The following is a 13861-nucleotide window of genomic DNA, read 5'->3' on the forward strand; positions in this document are numbered from 1 at the left end:
CTCTGGGTTATGAATCTGTCCCTCCAGCATGTCCTATTTACTTCAGTGCTGAGGTTCAAGTCTCTCGAGCGTGTAGCTCGATGGGATTTGGATTTTCTGAGGTGCAGAATGTCCATTAATTCCGGGTTGGACATGGCTTTATACGTCAGGCACAGATCGCCTCTGAACAGGCGGTATGCCACTGAGTAGAGCTGGAGTTTCTTTAACCGGGCAGCATATGGCATCTGTTTGAGCCCTTTGATCCTCTTGGTGAGGTACTTTTGGGGTCTTTCCAGTTGCTGCAGGTGTCTGGTAAGGTACATCCCAAAAGGGGCATTGTACTCAATTATGGGCCTGATGAGGGATGAGTAAAGAGGCACGATGACCTCCCTGATCTAGATGTGAAACCCTTCATGATTAGGTGGGCTATATAAAATGTTTTTCTAACCACTTTGGTCACGTGGTTGTCAAATGAGAGATTGCTATCAACTTGGGTCCCCAGGTCCCTAATTACTTCTTCTGTACTTAATGGATTACCACCTATGTGGTAATTTGTGGGCACTTTGTTTTTGCCAAAGGGGATGACTATACACTGTTTGGCATTTAGTTTGAGGCCATGGCTCTGGCACCAGTTGTCTGTTTCTATGAGGCCCTTTTGGAGGATGCTTGTGTTGGCTGGAGAGTCAATTATGGCACCCAGTTTGCAGTCATCTGCGAACTTGGTCAGCCACAGTCCTTCCATGTTGGCCTGTACCTCTGTGAAATATATACTGAACAAGAGAGGTCCCAGGACTGAGCCTTGTGGGACACCACTTGTAAATGGTTTGGAGTCTGACATGGCTCCAGCAATTTTAACCATGTGGGTTCTGTCCTTGAGCCAGTTTGCAATCCATCTAGTGACATAGGGGTTTATATTTAAGCTGGTGAGCTTATCTATAATGCCTGAGTGGGGTATTGTATTGAAGGCTTTTGTGAGGTCCAGGTAGGCTGTGTGGACCACCTTCCCCTCGTCAATGGCCTTGGTGACTGTTTCAAAGAAATCAACCAGGTTTAAGAGGCAGGATCTGCCCTTAACAAAGCCGAACTGGGTAGGATCCAGTGTCTTTAGGTCCCCAATATCTTTATTTATGAGGTCCATGATGATCCTTTCCATAGCTTTGCAGACCAAGCTAGTCAGGCTTATGGGGTGATAGTTTCCAGGATCCGTTGAGGCACCACCTTTATGGAGAGGGACCACTGTTGCTGTACGCCACTCTTTGGGCACATATCCTGTAGTAAGGCTAAGATTGAACAGTAGTTTTATGTTTGGGTTTAGCTCTTCTTGGAGTTCATGTAGGACGCAGCCGGGACACCATCTGGTCCCATTGATGCTGTGTTGTTTGCTTTGGAGAGGGCGGCTCTTACCTGAGCATCTGAGATGTCAGGGGGGCAGCACTCTGCTGGGATAGATATTTGCCCTTTTGGTGGAGGGGGGGGGAGTTTGCACTGAACCTGTCAGCTGGGATGTTGGCAATTTCTGTGGGTTCAGTGTATTTTTTGTCATTTTGGACTAATTCTGAGCATATCTGGGAATTACCACCCAGGTTCCTAACATAACTAAAGAAAGCCTTGTGATTATCCTTAGTTTCCTGTGCAATTTTTTCTCGAAGCTGGCCTTAGACAATTTTATGAGTGCCCATAGTTTTTGCTAATACTGATCAGTGATGCCTTCCCTTTCGGGATTTTGCTCTATCATTTAGTAGCTTCCTCCTTCTATTGTATAGTTTGTTTATGGCTGGGGTCCACCAAACAGGACGTCTGCCTTTGGAGGATTGGGTCTTGGTTTTATTTGGGATCGCATGATCCATGCATTCCTGAAGGTGTTCATAGAATGCATTTATAAAGGATTCTGCGGTCTGGGCCATATTTTCCACAGGCCCGGGGGCTTTGAAGGATTCCACCTCGGTTTTGAGGAGTGTGAAATTTGCTTTAGAGAAGTTTTTCACTGTGGTTTTCTGGGCAGGGGTTGGGGTTGGGATGTGAATATCCAGTGAGATTAGTTTATGGTCTGATCTTACCAGTGAGGGATACACTTCTGGTCTGGAGCATAGAGTCCCCATGTTGGTGATGATCAGGTCCAGTATGTTTTCCCCTCTTGTGGGAGTGGTAACAAGTTGTTCCATAGCATTTGAGTTTATAAATTCTAGGAACCTTTGGGCTAAGGTGTTGGAGCTACAGTAATGCTCCCAGTCTTTGTTTGGGTAGTTGAAGTAGCCCAATATAATGGTGTTTGGAGAGACCTTCATATTTTCCAGTGTTCTCAGAAAGGCTGAGTGGGGTTCCTGGGTTTGGGAGAGTGGTCTGTAGCAGGCTATAAACTGGAAGGCAGTTTTACCCACTGTTAGTTGCACATGGATAGTCTCTGATGCTTTGTGCTTTGCCACCAACCTGGAGGTGTGGGTATCTTTGAAGAATATCGATACTCCCCCTCCTTTTGTGGTTCGGTCCAAGTTTTGGGGCCGAAAAGAATGGTATGAGATATAACCTGGTAGTGCTGGGGTGCTCTCGGGAGCCCTGAACCAGGTTTCTGTTACTGCACAGATATCGATGTTCTCCATGCTAAGGAGAGTTTCGAGTGCATGCATCTTGAGGTTTAGACTTCTGGCGTTGAGTAGCATTACTCTTAGTTTCTTATCCCTTGTGATACCTATAGAGGTGGGTTTGTCTTTTGAACCTTGCCTAAAAAAGGCACTATGGGGGTAGCAAGAGCCTTTACCAATATCCAAAAGCCCAGGGGTGACAGGTGCAAGCCGTCCCTAGTGAAGCATCATGGCTTGTCGAGCATATCATCCCAAGCTGACAGGCATTGGATCCCCTTTGAATGACACCAGTACTTAAGCCAATTGTTGAAATTGATCATCTTGTCTTCATATTGTGGCATCATTCTTGGTGAGGGTAAGATGCTACTCAAGGTCAGGGTCATACCGGCCTGGGCTACATGCTCAGAGAGCTCCTTTATGTCTCGTTTCATGTAGTCCAGGGAGGTACATCTCAGGTCATTCACACCAGCATGGACAATGACTGAGTCATATTTGTACTTGCCTTGGAGTGACCTGAGTGCTTGTGTTATGTGGCGGATCCTAGTGCCCGACAAGCTGCTCACCGTGACCCTCTCCTTGTTCAGCCTGGTGAGCGGGACGTCAGTGTGCCTGATGATAGAGGCACCTATTACAAGTGTATCAGGCATGTTGTTTAGTCTTAAGGGCTGTGACTGTTCGGCACACTGGCTTTCTGAGATATGTGTTGCACGTATTTTGTTTTGGGGTAGCGGTTGCTTGAGTGTCTGCTTGGGAGGTCTCTGCTGCTTAGGCATATCTTTATTTAGAGCCTCCGAGTATGTTTTTGTGTGATTATGTGTTTGGTTTGCTGTCATGGTAGGTCTATGTGAGACTGGAATTGGAGTGAGTGTGGTGTCCTTCTCCTCCTGACTGGTTATGCCAGTACTGAGTTGAGAGAGCTTAGCCTCCAGTTTGGCTATATGGTTGCATCTCTCACATGTGCTGGAATTTGTTGGGAGGAGGAGAGGGTTGTCTGTGTACATGAGGCAGTTGTAACATTGCCTCAAGAAATTCCCAGATTCACCAGCTGGACCGGAGAGGAGATTGATAACTGACCTTTGGACATGCTAGAATAATATTGGGAATTCCTTAATAATTGAAAACAAGGGCCAGTGGGGAGTGAGGGTGTAGTGCTTTTAATTTTTAGTGCTGACTTATATAATTGCTTTAGCGCGCAAGTGCCAGGTAACTTAAGTGCAATGTGTTACAGGTAACATAAATGCAAAAACGACAAACAGTAACTTTCTTTCAAGTGAAACAAGGAAATAAGTACAGTAAGCAATGCAGATATCACTAGTGATCCACAGAAGCACTGAGAAGCCGCTTATTAGGTGGAATTAGCGTCCCAGGGAAATAACAAGCAAACAAACAACAAGCATCTAAACAAAGCTAGATTCAGCAGGCCTGGATCTAGTCTATGCTACAGCAAACAAGGTGTACCAATTTCAGTAAGATACAGTTCAAATATTCAGGCACTATAAACCTTTAACCAGAAATTCCCAGCTCAGAAGGGCAAAGTCCAGCCTCTTCTCCCACAAGAGTGCAGACCACGAACCTTCTTAATGTAAAATAACTGGCCTGAAGCCCAAGTGCCTAAACCAGAACTAATACACTTTAAGAATAACAGACACTGGGCTCTCAATCAGCAGTTCCCAGCTTAGAAGGATGAAAGCTACCTGTCCTGCCACCACAGTGCATGCCACAAACCTTCCTAATGAAAAACAACTGGTCTGAAGCCCAAGTGCTTAATCCAAAAGACTTAGAATGATAGCTACACTTTAATCAAGTTACTACCAAGCAGTAATAAATACAATTGAATACTTTAGAGAATGCCTGGATTAGTGTTCAAGTTACACAAACAAAGCTAGATCCAGCAGGCCCGAATCCAGTCTATGCCACAGCAAACAAGGCGCACCAACTTCAGTAAGAAGCAGTTCAGATATGCATGCACTATAAGCCTTTAACCAGAAATTCCCAGCTCAGAAGGGCAGAGTCCAGCCTCTCCTCCCACAAGAGTGCAGACCACGAACCCTCTTAATGTAAAATAACTGGCCTGAAAGCCCAAGTGCTTAAACCAGAATTAATACACTTTTAGAATAACAGACACTGAGCCCTCAATCAGCAGTTCCCAACCTAGAAGGATGTAAGCTACCTGTTCTGCCACTACAGTGCAGACCACAAACCCTCTCAGTGCAAAACTGGTCTGAAGCCCAAGTGTTTAAACCAAAAGGCTTAGAATGAGTTACACCAAGCAGTAATAAATACAATTGAGTACTTTTAAGATGATGCAAAAGTAAAATAAAGTAGGTAGAAACACAAGTACAGTAAAAGCAGATGAAATTTTTTTTTTTTTTTTTTTTCTGAACAAGTGCTGAGATCAAAGAAACAGATTTGAGTGCTGAAACTAGAAAACTGGCTAGTTATTAAAAAAAAAAAAAACTAAGCTAGAAGGCTTCCCTCCAACACAGAAGGGCTTGGGGGCTCAGAAGCCTACAAATAGTCTATACCACTTAACAGGAAAGGCAGGAAACAAGCTTAATTTTTTAATTTTAATAATCATTAATAATGATGCACTGGAAGATTTAGAATAATGATAGAAAGTGCTTTCACAAAGAAAAAAATTATATGAAAGAAATCAAGGAAAAATACAATGTGTGTGTGTGTGTGTGTGTGTGTGTGTGTGTGTGTGTGTGTATATATATATATATATATATATATATATATATATATATATATATGTGTGTGTGTGTGTATGTGTGTATATATATATATATATATATATATATATATATATATATATATGTAGCTAAAGATTGTGGCTTGGTGTAATGGTTAAGGTGTTTGACTCACAGACACAAGGTACAGTGCTTTGTCTACCCTTTTGTGAAGGAAACTGGTTAGATTTAGAACAGCTCATTAAGAAAGCTAGCCTAGTAATTGGCTGTGAACTTATGAAACCATGAATCTAAGAAAAAATGAATAAATTTAGAGTGGTTCTATAAATGTGAATAGTATTAAGAATACAGTAAGAAGAATAGGAGTTTTGGAGTGGTGTAATACATGTGATGTGGATGTAATTATATTAAAAGACACATGATTTTTAACAAATGGTCAAGGATTACAAACAGATTAACTATGGGGAGGAAAGATAATCTGGAATTTGGGAAATGTCACATGTTTTGGAATAGCCATATTCTGTAGAATTACAGAAAAGATATTAGACGTAATTTTAGCAAAATCGGAAGAGTAACCATTGTAGATTTAAAAGGGAAAGGAGAAGTATATCGGATTACAATATGATATGCTTATTCTAACTGTAAAGAAAGGGAAACCTTACTTAATCAGATTTTAGACCATATAGTGATAAATATGAATATTATAATAACAAGAGACTTTAATTGTGATTAAAGAAGCAAGAGTAAAAAGAATGGAAATAATATAAAAAATGTTAGAAGTTTTAAGATATGGTAAGCTAAAACTTTGTGGCAAAAAATGAATAGACTTACAAAAGTGGTGTGTATAGAACTGAAATATAGTATTTTATAATATCAGAAGGTTTAGCTAAAGAAGAAGGGTGGTAGTTGAAACATGATTTTCTAATCATCTTGCAATATAACTAGAGATAAAGGAAAACAAGGGATAAATAAAATAAGCAAATGAATAAAAAAGATAAAGGAGAAAGCATGGAATGAAGAAGGAAAGAGAATAGTAATACAGTTATGGAAATATCTTAGTATGAGAACATTTTTTAAAATTGGTCTGAATGGTAGATGATATTTAATGAAAAATATAAAAATGCTTTTTACAGTGGCAATATGATGTGAGAAAAGTAGAGAAAGAAAACATATAAAAGAACATATAATGATGCACTGGAAGATTTAGAATAATGATAGAAAGTGCTTTCACAAAGAAAAAAATTATATGAAAGAAATCAAGGAAAAATACAAGAATTATTATATAAGCAAAAATATTTTACAAGGAAAAAGAGAAGTACTAAGTTACTTTAGCAGATTAGTAAAAGAAGATGGTAGTGTAATGAGAGAAATAAAAAATGTAAAAGGAAAAATGGAAAGAACTCAGAAAAAGATTATGAATAGTATAGTGCTGTATTTACAAGAAGCATTTAAAGAAAAATAAAGGTAGTGAAAATAACATGGTAAGTAGAAAAGTCAACAGAAAAGAGAACAAAGAGTTGTAAAATGAGATATCTTTGAATGAGCTAGATAAAGTATCAGGACTAATAAATGTAGATTCAACTGCAGGTACAAATGGAATAGGGTATAAAATGTGTAAAAATGTAAGGGATTGGCAAAAAAGACTTTTTAAAGATTTTGAATGAATGGTTAAATGGAAGTTTTATGTATAAGGAATTATGCCGTGGAATACTTAAACTGATACAGAGGAAGGAAGATGGGGAACAATTAAAAAACTGGAAACTGATAGTATTGAGTAATAATGATTATAAATATTTAGGAAAATAATACAAAAAAAATTTGAAAATAAAATGGAAAATATTACAGAAGATAGCATGTATAGTATACAGCAGAACATCTGTCAATATTTATTAATGATAGAAACATTTTGAATGATATTATCAAGAGAAAAGAAAAAGCGAAAATTATAACAAGAGACATTAATGGGTATTTGATGCATCTATATCATATAATCAACAGCTTAGATTGTCGAATGTTTAAACATCGACACCTAAGCATTGAAACCTTACAATATCAAATGGCCACATAAGTGAATTCTTTCCTCAGGAAATGATTCACTAGGCCATCCGAAACAAAATAAACAAGAAAATCCATAGTGGGGGGCTTTGCCCCCATATCCCCCTAACTAAATATACCAACTCTGAGATTGCTCTAGATTGGGGAAAGGGCAAATCCCCGATAATGGCCAAGTGAATTCTTTCCCGAGGAAAGAATTTGTGTATGTGGCTGTTCCTTATTCTAAGCTTTTGACGCTTAGGTGTCAATGTTTAAGCATTCGACAACCTAAGCTGTCGATTATGTAATAGGAACCCCATTTGACACACTTGAACATGAAATCCTATGAATAATAATGAAATAATATAATATAAGTGAGAAAGCTAGAAAATTATGTATGGCAGAGTATAGTAATAATGAAGTAAAAATACTTGTAAATGGCTGGTTAAGCCAAGACGTATATATAAATAGTGGTGCAAGACAGGAATGTCCAATGAGTTGTATACTCTTTGCGTTTGTTATAAATGTGATAGTATCTGAAATAAATTACAAACTATAGGAAGTGGGTTATCATATGCAGATGACATTATAATAATTGTAAAAAGCAAAATTTGGATAAAAGAAGTAATAATATGCACAAATGAGAATCTAAAGATTGTAGGGGTGGCTTTAAATAAAGAGAAAAGTAAAGGTTTAGGTTATATAGTAAAGATCAGAGGTATATATTTTACAATGAATGGAATTTTTATGTTAGGTATATAATTTGGTAATAGAGATGTAAGTAAAATTCAATGAAAAAAACAATAGAAGAAATAAAGCAAACATGTTTTTTACAGGGAACATATAAATTATCATTCAGAAAAAAGCTTATTTGATAAATTCAGTACTGACGGGAAATCTTTCAGAAAAAAGGCTTATTTGATAAATTCAGTACTGATGGGAAAATAGCATACTTAGCAAGTGTATTCATGTTGCTAACAGTATATGAAAAGGGATTATTACAGATAATTGTTTCATTTATATGGGGTTCTTAATTAAACCCCATAAAAAGAGGAATGTTGTATGTAAATAAAGAAGAAGGAGGTTTAGAGTTAATTAGCATAGTGGTATACACTACTTCATTACATTTGTATAACGTGTTAAAATGGATAAATGAAAAAGATGGCAGATTACCAGTAAAATTGTATAAATATAGGTATAATACATTTTGGGTTATAGTAGAAAACAGTAAAAGAGAAAAAAAGAGTGTATAAACAAAGAAATAAAATATTAAAAAGAAAAAATATATTTGTAGAAAATAAAAATTGATGACATAGAAAAAGATAGAAAAATGTGGTATAAGATTGTCATGATAAATCTTTACTATATAAAACCATGGGAAAATCTAACAGATGAAAAATATAAGACTATAAAAATAAGAAGCAAATGGTGTAACCAAAAAGTAGAACATTAAGATTTTTTCTGGAGACTGGTAATGAATAAATTGTCAGTAAAACGAAATATGCCATAAAGAAAGAAAAGTGATAGAATATGTTTACCTTGTCAAGAAGAAGAAGAAACTGCAGAACATGAGTTTTTGAAATGTAAAAGAGTAAAAAAAGTTATGGGGAAAACTACATAAAGATTTTTTTGAAGATATAAAAGAAATGGATAACATAAACATGAATATCATTTAATAAGCATATTATAGGAATAAATATGAAGAATATGTTAAAATAATATATAAAAAAGGTTATTTTATGTTATATGGGTTAGATGGATTGAAATATTAAATTATGTTTAATGGTAAATGGATTTTTAACAATATTAAGAAAATCAGATGGTGGTTATGGAAAAAGGAGTAAGGTTCTAACAAGGATGAAAATTTAGTATGATTGTGTGAACAGATTTGTATGGGTCTATATTAATTCATCAAAGATTCACTTTAGTGCCCCCCCATTGTAGTGGGTTTTGCATACTATGGAGTCTGTTCTGGTGTTGCTTTGGCCGAGTGCTTAGTTTCCCTGTTTAAAATTTATTTTCAATGAAAATGTTAACTAAAATGAACATTCAATGGCTAGGATTTGACAAAGAAAGGTTTGCTGAAATGAACCTTTAATGAATTAACATATAACCTGATCTGTGTGTGTGTGAGTGTGTGTGTGTGTGTGTGTGTGTTTGTGTATATATATATATATATATATATATATATATATATATATATATATATATATATATTGTACTTGTTAACATTAGGAAATATGTAAATATTTGGAAATATGTAAATATTTTGTAAATAACAGTTATTTTTGTATATAAATAAAGGACCCTTACTCTTTTTTGATAATTTCCTTTGGATCTTTCATATCCACCTAAGCTTCTGTGAACTCAGGCAGATGAGTCCTAGGATTAATGTCTCATACGAAGCAAGAGTAACTCAGGAGTGCAGCACCCCCTTATGCTGCACTGTAGTGTTATTGATCTTCAAACACCAAAGGTAAAATGTCATATCTGTTTGACCACTGGGTATTTGTCAGTTTACTGCCACTTACACCTATTGCTTTGCAGTTCATATTATGATATTTTTCAACCTACCTGGTTACAAACTTAGTCAGACCAGTGGTCATTGCAGATTTATTTTGTAACTTATAGTTGGCACACAACATTTGTAAATCTATTTAGTAACATTATTTTCAGTGTATTAGTTTTATTCATCTCTGAAATCAATCACATATTATGAACTTGTGAAGATTTAGTTTGGGAATTTGTAAATATTTATAGATGTATGCTTACAGATCAGTTTTTGATGCAAAGCAAAAGAGATGACTGTATAATAATATCAAGAAATAGATTAGTTTCCAATAAGCAGAACTATGGAAGCTAGGTAGAATTAGTACATGACTTAAAAATATAACAGCATTGGCTGACTTTTCATTCATCCATTCATTCAATCTGCAATATCGGCTTTATCCTATTTAAGTATCTGTGGAGACGAAGCCTGTTCTGACATACACTGAAAATAAGGTTGAGAAATGCTGCTAATAGAGATGGCAGTTTATCAAAATGTGCACATTGATACTCGTTGTCACACTACATTCAGACCTGCAGACCTTTGGGCACCATTCAATGATTGCCACTTAATCTACAATATGTCTTTGGGATGTGGAAAGAAAGTGGAGTACCTGGCTAAACCCAAGTAGACAGACTCCAATAAGAGGCATCACAGCCAGGAACCAAACTGGATAGTCATGTGGTGTGAGTCAGCAGTACTAACTCCTGTACATGCAGTCTCAGCCTACATTCATCATCTACATCTTGAATCAAGTTCATCATATATTCATCTGCGAACCCAATTGAACCCCAACATTAGCATCAATCACATTACCTGGAGTGAGTGAAGCACTACTGACTCTCAAATGGTGATATTCTACCTCCTCCTCAATATCTCCCCCACCCATGAGGGTCTTTTGACACTGATACACTGCCTCCTACTATCTGATGTTTATTACCTCTGTACCAAGTGGACTACTTTCCACATTCATCATGGGCAGCAGTGGATACCTACTGGAAGAACTTTGCTGCCTGTACTTGAATCTCTTTCCATTTCTTCCTCAACTCCTACATAACAGTCTTGCTGTAACAAGTAAGAAAATAAAACATTAATAGCCAAGAGCAGCACCTAACACCACAGTCACATATACCTTCCCTAACCCCTGTTAATATCCCCTGTCCTCCCTTTTCTTCAATTCCATTATTATTATTATTATTATTATTATTATTATTATTATTATTATTATTAGTAGTAGTAGTAGTAGTAGTAGTAGTACTATTACTATTATCTTCCACATTGCCCCTCTTCTTTCCCACTCATTTTTTTTCTGTGAGGAATTCAGGCCCACCACCTGAACCACCGGCTGTTTTTATTTCTTGTCAAGTTGTTCCCTATATAGTTCTCAGACCCAGATTAGAAATCTATGTTCAGTACTACAGTGCTATGACCCATGCTGAAGGACACATGCTACAATTTAGGATGCTCGAGGAAGAGATGACTCTATTACTGCAGTCTTATCATGCCCGCTAATGGATTAATATCACTCACTCACTAAGCACTGTGTAAGTAATCGTACTGAGTGCATAACAGAGTGTATTAATGTGAGCATGCCATGTATCTAATCTGAACAAGCCCCCAAATGTTTATGTAAGCAAGCCAAAAGGGAGGCTCAACTCAACCTTCAGCATTGTATATGAGAAATATACAGCTGATAGCAAACAATTAGCCTGCATTTTTTAAAGTACAAGATATCTATAAACCTAAATAATGACATTAAACCTGCAGCACACTCCACATGTTTCTTCTGAAAATAACCAACTGCAGGTAAGATAAGTAGGAGCAGAGCATACTGTCTGAGGCAAATGCTGGCACCTCTATACAAAGTGGGACCACTGAAGTGAATCCTCAATCGTTAGTGATGTACTGACCAAGGTCCAAACTTTCACACACCCTGCACTGCACAGTCTGCAGCTATACATATTTGAAATGTCCCCTCACAACCTAGCGCCATTCATGTGGACATTGCACATTCCTTCTAAAGTTCCCATCCTCCATCCAACCTCTAGCCTGCCTAAAGCAGGCCTGGGTGGCCATGTCCACTGAAACACCAGCTCTAATCTAACAATGGACCCTTAACTTTAAGTTTAGTGTTATGACTTGAACATTGCTAGTATTTACCTTAGTGTGCTTTCCTAAAGGGGGATGAAGCTCGCCTGTTAACCGTCTGTCATGATTTACTGTCTTCTATCCACAATGATTTGCCTGAAACCACAAAACTTTATTTTAAGAAGAACTGACCAAAGGTATACAATTCATTCCCCTTTCACACAAACTTAGTCCACACCACCTACACAACCCTTCAGCATATTTTGTCCCAACCAAGATGGCCAAATCACTGAATAACCAAAAATTAACCCACCAACACTGGCATGAGTCACAAGAGCACCTTAAAAGTAGATTGGAAACATGTTGGTTGTGTTTTCCCTCTGTACCTCATTGGCAAGGCAGAGACAAATGTATGGTAAGAAATATACCACTATTTCATTAGGCCACAGCTGATTCACCTCATGACATACAAGAAGAAAAACAGCAACAGTATGTGAGGTACTGAATTCCTCTGCAAACTGTCTGATGTACTCTATTTTAATGACTTGCATAACAAAAGCATGCCTCCTCTAAAACTGATATCCATTCAACTGCTTAAGGAAGAAGATCCCTTGACACTGAACCTTATGAGCATAATGCTGACTCATGTTCCATGTCCCCCACCAATCCTCTCTGATACCCAACTGAGATCACAGAATGGAAACCACAGAACATTGTTTTTTTGTGATCATGCAGAATGTGCAGTAGAAAGCCATCAATCAATTAAGTGGCAATTAAGTGGCAACTATTCCAATCAGCTTCCGCACCAAACTCCAAATGGAGATAATGGCTGCTATAGTGACCAAACAGAATTCCTACATAACTAGAGAGAAGGAAGGAGGGATGAAAAAAGCTTATGAACCCTCTAGTGAATAAACATCCACTAAAAAAACAGCTGTCCTCCTTTACACTCTCACAACACTGCCTACAATCCATTTCCAAGCACAACAGTTGAGAGCTCATGCAACTGTTCTCATGGCCTATCTAACACACAGGAAAGTCTGTGTCAGTACTAGCCTTAACCACCCCAGCTGGCCACTATGAACTACTAGTACTTCTCCTTCTCATCATGTTAACCCACCACCACATGGACAAGATAATCTAATCCTTTAAATTACCTACTACTAAACTACCACTCACTTCATACCTACCACCCATATCATAAGGAAGTCAATTGTTCACAGCCTCACATCCCTACTAAGTAGATTGCTTGAACACTGACAAATGAAGTATCCTTTACAAGATGCCTGTGCCAAAAGACCAAAACCTGCAACCTCCCTCCTTAAATATCCTCTCCATCCCTCCCCCTTTCTTCACCTAAGTACCCCATATCCTGCCCACTAACATCTCCCTGTCACTCTTGATAGCATTCCAACTAACCCCCTTAGACTAGCTAAACTGCATCTTAACCACATTTATCTATTCTTATGCAATTACACTAGCCACAGGCAGGTGCTCATGGACAAAAATGTCTGCCCAGAGCAAGCCTGTTGTATAGGTGACACAAACCAGTACACATCACTGAACTTCATTGTTTATTAACAAAATAGGCATATGGTGCCTACTGAATTCACTGTTTGGGAAGCTGGACTCCCAAATAAACCCATGGAAACAACAATTTATTCATTGCTTCTGAGACCATACCATATGAAAATGTTTCTCTTTTGATTTTGCCAATGTGACAATGGACTGCTCATGTAACAAATATTTATTCTTATTTATTTTGAAATAAGTGGTTATTTTGGAAGAAGTGGTCTATTTTGCCTTTGCCTTAGTTTAGTGTAAGGTTGTCACTAACAATGTTGAATGGTGATTTAATATGCAATGTTGGTCATTGTGGGGCATTTCACACTAAATTTCATAACTATAAAAATATTTTGATTACAATATGCTTCAACTTT

This window comes from Protopterus annectens, chromosome 1.part2, assembly GCF_019279795.1.
Source record: "Protopterus annectens isolate FY-2018-M chromosome 1.part2, PAN1.0, whole genome shotgun sequence".
Taxonomy (NCBI): domain Eukaryota; kingdom Metazoa; phylum Chordata; order Ceratodontiformes; family Protopteridae; genus Protopterus; species Protopterus annectens.